We start from the raw sequence: 7,092 nt of genomic DNA, 5'->3' as shown, positions 1-7,092 counted from the left end.
GGTGGTTGATCAATGTGGGGCCTTTTGATTATGGCTGGTAACCCTCAAGTGTTACTGCAGAAGCCCCTCAGACAGAAGGTCTTAGGGGGGGGGGTGTAAGGGTTCTAATTGGGCCTATAGGATCTACAAGGTCTTTGGATCCTAAGGGGTCTTAAAGGGTCTTTGGTTTCGAAAGGGTCTTCGTGGTCTAAAGGGTTTCAAGATCTTACATAAAGAAAGTTTAAACAAGTTTTTTTTTTTTAACTTTCTTTCTGAAAGAAGAGGATTATTTGTAATTCCATATACCACCAGATGGAGCGATTTACGATACACATTTACATTTGTAGTCAAAAGTATTGACACCCTTGCACTTTTTTCAAATAGTGCACCATTTCTTCCAGAAAATTGTTGAAATTAAAAAATATTTTGGTATCCACGTATGTATTTGTTTGGTTTGCAGTGGAACAAATCAAAAAAGCTGAAAAATTATGAAATCATAGCTTATTCCACACAGAAATCCTAAAATGGCCTCGACAATATTATTAGCACCTTTTAGAAGTTGTTATAAATATCTAGATTTAAAGCAGGTGATTCTCCTTTACTTTGGAATTGAATTCACCTATGGTGAGTTACAGGTGCCTGCAATGTAAAAATCACTCATTCAATCAGTTTGAATAGAGAAAAGGAGTCATTCTGCTGTTTTGTGTCAATGTGAAAAGGACCCCACTGCTGACATTTCCAAGCTGGCCTCCAAAGCCAGTCACTGACTGGGCATCCTCCGTCGTGCAAAGTCCTTCCTTGGCACACCTGACCTCCTGACCACATACAAAGCATTTGTCCACAGCCTGATGGAGTACTGCTCTCCCCTCGGCTGGTGCTCCCGCCTCTCACCTTTCTCGGCTTCATGCTGTGGAAACCAAAATCATGTAGGATCATTAGTATCTCCTGCGATGAGGTTGAGTCTGAGTGTCTCACTCTCTCACCGCAGACAGGTCGGTGGTCTTTCTGTCTACTATCATCTCCACCTGCCCCCCTTGCTCTGAGATATGTCCCCTCCATATTTCCACAAGGTGCTCAAGGAACCCTCTTCTGGTAAAACTACCAAAATCAAGAATCGCTGCTCACCTTAACTCTTTCATTCCTCTTTTTCCCACCTTTGGAACAAACTCCTACACTCTCTTCAATTCCACTCTTCCCTCCAGGTCTTTAAAATAGCTGTTCACCACCATCTCTTATTTTCCCCCTTCCAAAACCACAATCTTTTCTACCCCTGCTAATCCATCCCCAACCCACCTCTTTCAAATTCTCTGCTTTCATTCCTGAAAGTTCCTGGAGTGTCCATCTTGTTTTTACCCTGTGTACCGTGCCCCACCCCTCTCCCTTCCACAGATCTCCTCATGTCTCTGTTCCACACTGTGTTTTCCTTCCCACTCCCACCTCTCTTGTCTCCTGCTCCCCTTGTTATACGTTCTGTTTGTTAACTCCCATACGAGCCTCGACAGTACATACAAAAAAAAAGTGTGTACTGCAATGAGCATGGAGAAAAGAAAGAAAACCATAGAATTGTCTGAGTTGGTCAGATACAAGATTGTAGCCAAGCATGGACAATTTCAAGGCTTCAAGTCCATCTCGAGAGACCTTGATGTTCCTGTGACCACCGTACGCAATGTTATCAGGAAGTTTAAAGCCTATGACACTGTAGCGAACCTCCTTGGACGTGGCCGCAAGAGAAAACTTGATCAAAGATTGCAGCGAAGGATTGTTTGAATGGTGGAGAAAGCACCTCGGTGAAGTGCCAAACAGATTCAAGTTGACCTTCAGACACAAGGTACGACAGTTTCAACTTGCACCATCCGTCGCCAACTCAATGAAAGGGGGTTCTATGGTAGGAGACCCAGGAGGACCCCACTGCAGAGAGAGAGAGAGAGAGAGAGAGAGAGAGAGAGAGAGAGAGAGAGAGAGAGAGAGAGAGAGAGAGAGAGAGAGAGAGAGAGAGAGAGAGAGAGAGAGACAGACAGAGAGACAGACAGACAGACAGACAGACAGACAGACAGACAGACAGACAGACAGACAGACAGACAGACGGACAAAAGAAAGCCTGAGCACACAAGGCTCTCCCCAGTATCTCTCTTGGGCATCTCCTGCCTTTCCCCCACCGCATGCCTTTATAATTTTACCCCCTCACTTGGCGCCGTGAATGGCCCGATCCGAGAGTGGGGCTCGCATTGCATGACCCTGACCCTGCTGAGCCAGTGACGTCAGAATCGGTGCTCGTTGCGGCATTTTCAATCCTCATTTCCCGCCTAAACTTGTGGATGATGGCTTGCGAACCCTTTTCTATTCACAGTTAACAGCCAAATGAAGAGTAAGAACATGAAATGTAGATCAAATGGGATGTAATTTAATTTTCGACACACACTGGGTTGGGATTCATGTGTCTTGCTATCCGAAATAGCGACGCATCTACACTATAACATTTAATGACTTTCACACTTACTATAAACACTCAATATGGGAATAACTGCACTTTAATTTTTGATTGACGCATTGGAGCCATAACCACAACAGTAGGGAAAGAATACTGGTTCTGGCTCACTTTTCCCCATGTAAATGAATGGGGGATTTTCAGCCATGAAATTTTTCTTTTTTTTCCCCTGAAAAATAAATCCCCTTTTTAGCCCAAGGTATATTTATTTGTCTCCCCTTTTAACCTGGAGCCTGGTGTTGGCTTAGTGGTTAGGGTGGCGGCTTGGGATCCCAGGGTCCTGAGTTCAAATCCCGTTGGCTGCTGAATTAACACCAGGGGGTTGACTCAGCCTGCCATCCTTCCGAGGTCGGCGAAATGAGTGCCAGTGTACTGGTCCCGGTGTATGCCCCGGTTAGAATAGGTGTACCATATCCCTGTGTGTCGTAAGAGGCGACCAGGGTTGGTGTCAGGAAGGGCATCCGGCCATAAAACATTGCCTCAAGAAAAGCCAAACCCCTGCACAGCAGGGAAAAATGGCTGTAAAAACGGTCATTTTTTATTTCCCCTTTTAACCTAGGGGCTCTCTATTCAAATAACCCATACAACAAGATAAAGATTTGTTAAAGGTGATTCGAAAGAAATATCTGAAACGCCTAAGCCCCGGGACACTCTTTATCAAATAACCAATGCATATTGTTTAGCTCACTCATTGAACCTATAAACATTTGTTCATTCTCAAATTCCTTCAATAGTTTAATTTTCTTTGCACAATAATCCCCATCTAAAATATTGAAAAACAAAACATTTGAATCTTTATATTTTTAAGTCATTTTGTGTCATTACGAAATGATAAACTTCTCTTAATGATCTCATCTGACCACCTCCTGAGTTGCAAATCATTTTTGTACATAAACCATGCCAGAAAAAAGTTTTGTTTCAAATGTTTTCAGTTCATGCCGTGAAAATGAGGAAGTGTTTTTTTTGACACGGCCGTGCTGTGTGAATGAGGAAGTGGTTTTGGACTGTCATGCTGTGAAAAAATAGGAACTATTCTGTGAGACAAGGTCTCGTGTTTATATTTTATCTCAGAACACGAACTGAAAACATTTGAATCAAAACTTTTATGGCGTGGTTTATGTCCAAAAACGATTTGCAACTCGGGCGGTGGCCAGATGAGATCATTAAGAGAAGCTTGTCATTTCCTGTGCCCACACCCAATGATTAAGCAATTTCCTCATCGTTGCTTTATAAGCGGTTCGCCAGACAAAGTTTCTGCCAGACGGGATTTCATTTTTACAACTGAGGCATGGACGATATTTCTTCCGATGAAGCCAACAGCCCACTACAGAGTTGGTAAGTTTGTGTATGCTTTTCTCTTTGAACGATGAAGCAAATGATTATTAATTAAATCATGATAATTCTGATATATATATATTTTTCCCTGACAGGGCATTGGAAGAAATTGAGTTCACATATCACGACGTGGTTCATGAAATTAATACTCTTATTGAAGAGATCAATGATTTTAGAAGAGAATTGAAAGACATTTTCAATGAGTGGCATGAAGTCTTATCACGTCCTCTCATCTCGAAGGAATTAAACCAATGGTGAGACACGTGTGTGTGCCTCTCTCTCTGTCTGTCTTTCTACCTACCTCTCTCTGCTCTTATTGAAGAGGCCAATGATTTATAATGACTGGTCTCTGATCTCGAATGAATTAAACCAATGGTGAGGCACGTGTGTGTGTGTCTATGTGTGTGTCTATGTGTGTGTGTATGTGTGTGTGTGTGCGTGTGTGTGTGTGTGTTGCTTTCCCTGTCTGTCTCTTCATCTATACCCTTGACTTATTTTTTTTTTTTTTTCAGCACTATCGCACAACATCAGCTGTTGAAGCAATCTTGTACAACACATGATTTTCTGGAGGTAAATATTTCTGAATTATTATTAATATCACTCGTACAACACATGATTTTCTGGAGGTAAATATTTCTGAATTATTATTAATATCACTCTCTCTTTAGAATGTCGCCTTATGTTGGTTGCATCATTAGTTTGGACGTGGTTTTGTCAGTACACTGGAATTCATTTTATTGACCTTGAAAGGATGACAGGCTCCTGGTGTGTTAATTCAGTGGTCAACGAGGCTTATTCATATTACCATGTAATTATCTTTATAGAACCTAATTATTATCCACTTTTTGTTTCAAAACAGAATATGGTGTCTGAGTTTCGAAATCACAAGGCATCTGAAGAAGATTGCTGGGAAAGATTGTACATTCTCGCAAATGAATATTTAATATTTTCAATATTAATAAATTATATTTGTTTTGTTTACAATTACTTGATTCTGAATTACAAGAAAAGAATAAAAGAGATGTAAAGGGGGGGGGTTGGGGGGGGGGAGGGGGGTAGGTGCGCTCCCCAATGACCCATCACCCCCTCATCCCATCCCTCCCCTCCCCATGTGTGTGTGTGGGGAAGGGTGGGGGTGGGATGAGGGAGGTGGTGGGTCAAAGGTGGGGGCGCACAGGGGGATGAGGGGGGTGGGGCTTGTGTGGGCGGGGCTTCGGTGGGGGCTTGTGTGGGTGGGGTGTGTGTGGGAGGGGCTAGTGTGGGCGGGGTGAGTGTGTGTGGGTGGGGCTTGTGTGGGTGGGGCTTGTGTGGGCGGGGGCTTATGTGGGTGGAGCTTGTGTGGGAGGGGTTTATGTGTGTGGAGTTTTTGTGTGGAGCTTGTGTAGGCAGGGCTTATGTGGGAGGGGTTTATGTGGGCAGGGTTTATATGGGCAGGGGTTTATGTGGGTGGAGCTTGTGTGGGAGGGGTGAATGTGGATGAGGCTTATGTGGATGAGGCTTATGTGGATAAATGGATGGGTGGAGAGATGGGGGGATGGGTGGATGAGTGGAGCTTGTGTGGATGGGTGGATAATTTTTTAATTAAATAAACATGTTGTGTGTGTGGGGAACTAATTAACTAATCACTAATTATGTGAATATGATGAATATGGGTGGAGCTTGTGTGGGGTTTGTGTGTGTGGAGCTTGTGTGGAGTTTTTGTGTGGAGGTTGTGTGGAGCTTGTGTGGGGTTTGTGTGGGCGGGGCTTCGGTGGGAGGGGCGTGTGTGGGCGGAGTCAAAAGGGGCGGAGTCAAAAATTTCAATTTATTGGAGCTTGTGGGGGGTGTGTGGTGGGGTTTGTGTGGGATTTGTGTGGGCGGGGCTTGTGTGGGCGGGGGCTTGTGTGGGTGGAGCCAAAAAGGGGCGGAGTCAAAAAATTTCAATTTATCTTTGTCTTTTGTAATTCCTGTGAATAAAATGAACCTAAAATCTCTTCCCCTTCCAAATCATATATCTTATAAGTCCAAGGAACCGTATCTATTACATCAACAATTTTAAAAAGCTCGTTGGTCCATCTTTTCGTATAACCTTTTTCAAAATGAGATTTCCACCTATATATTCTTACGATATCACCAACTTTGAACTTAGGTTTTCTGACATTAATCTCTTTTTCATATTTTAATTTTGTAAATGTTTCTGATGGCTTCATATTTGTTGACGTGTGAATCGTGTCATTGTACTTATCCACAATATCTTGAATAAAAGATGACCATTGTTGTGAACCGAGTTGTGTGAATTTTTTATATAGTCTCTCTTTTAAGGTACGATTAAAACGTTCAACAACAACTGCCTTCCCTTCATTAAAGGTACTGTATAATGTAATACTGTTATTTTTTAGAAAATTCATAAATGTCTTGTTATAAAACTCCCTACCCTCATCAGTCCACAATTTTTTAGGTTTTCTCTTACTTTTATTAAATATCTGTTGGAAGGCTAACATAAGAGTATTACCTGTTTTGTTTTTAATGGTACAACCCACGCATATCTACTCCTCAAATCAATAACGGTTAAAGCATACTTGTACCCCTTATCATTATTGAGTTCAATCAAATCAGCAGACCAGATATAATCTACTTCCTTGGAATAAACTTTCCTTCTCTGAAACTTTGTGAATATTGGTTTATGTAATTCATCAGCTAATTGCTCTTCAGTCTTAATGGCATCATTAGAGCCTATAAGTTTTTTGAATTTCCAAGTCCAAGTTTCAATTTAGCACTGATCATCTTCGTCACAATGAACCGATCAACTTTTTCTCTCAAGGTTGGATTTTGTATCAGAGACAAATTATACAACATTTCTCTATCGGCTTCATGCTTTTCTTCCAACGTTGTGGTATTCCCATAATCAATATCGTGTCTCATGCACACTTCATCAACTCTATTGATAGGCTTACTCCAGGATTTAGGATTGTCTGCCTCATCTAATCTTTTATCCAAGTTTGTGCCTGGGCCACAGAAAGAATACCCTGGAAGATGTAATTCCCCTGGTATTCCAGTAGTTGTAAATTTACTTCCTGATAAAAACTTTTGGATATCTCCTCCTAGTTTGTGTTGGGAGATAAATTGATTTTTTTTTGAACCACACACTGAACATATACCTTTTTGTATAACCCTGTTATTTTTACTTTTAATATATGAAATATTTTTAGTATTAGTTTTCTTTTTACATTTGAGACAATAACTCATTTATTTATGAGAAAAATTCCTGCAGAGTGCAAAAACCTTTTTAGTTTCCAACATGCACATTTGAATCT

At 41.6% G+C, this 7,092-nt stretch overlaps 1 long non-coding RNA gene across 1 annotated transcript; it reads left to right on the top strand.

Moving 5' to 3' along the window:
* Positions 1-3,374: 3,374 nt before the first annotated feature.
* On the top strand, positions 3,375-4,835 carry LOC147027914 (uncharacterized). Its single transcript, XR_015056904.1, has 3 exons — positions 3,375-4,053; positions 4,312-4,369; positions 4,659-4,835. It is a non-coding gene; the product is annotated as an uncharacterized LOC147027914 (long non-coding RNA).
* Positions 4,836-7,092: the final 2,257 nt, after the last annotated feature.

Source organism: Eptatretus burgeri, chromosome 4, assembly GCF_056783735.1.
Source record: "Eptatretus burgeri isolate ZD-2024b chromosome 4, Ebu_testis_v1, whole genome shotgun sequence".
NCBI lineage: Eukaryota > Metazoa > Chordata > Myxini > Myxiniformes > Myxinidae > Eptatretus > Eptatretus burgeri.
The sequence above is the reverse complement of the archived record's forward strand: the minus strand, read 5'-3'. Positions and strand labels throughout refer to the sequence as shown.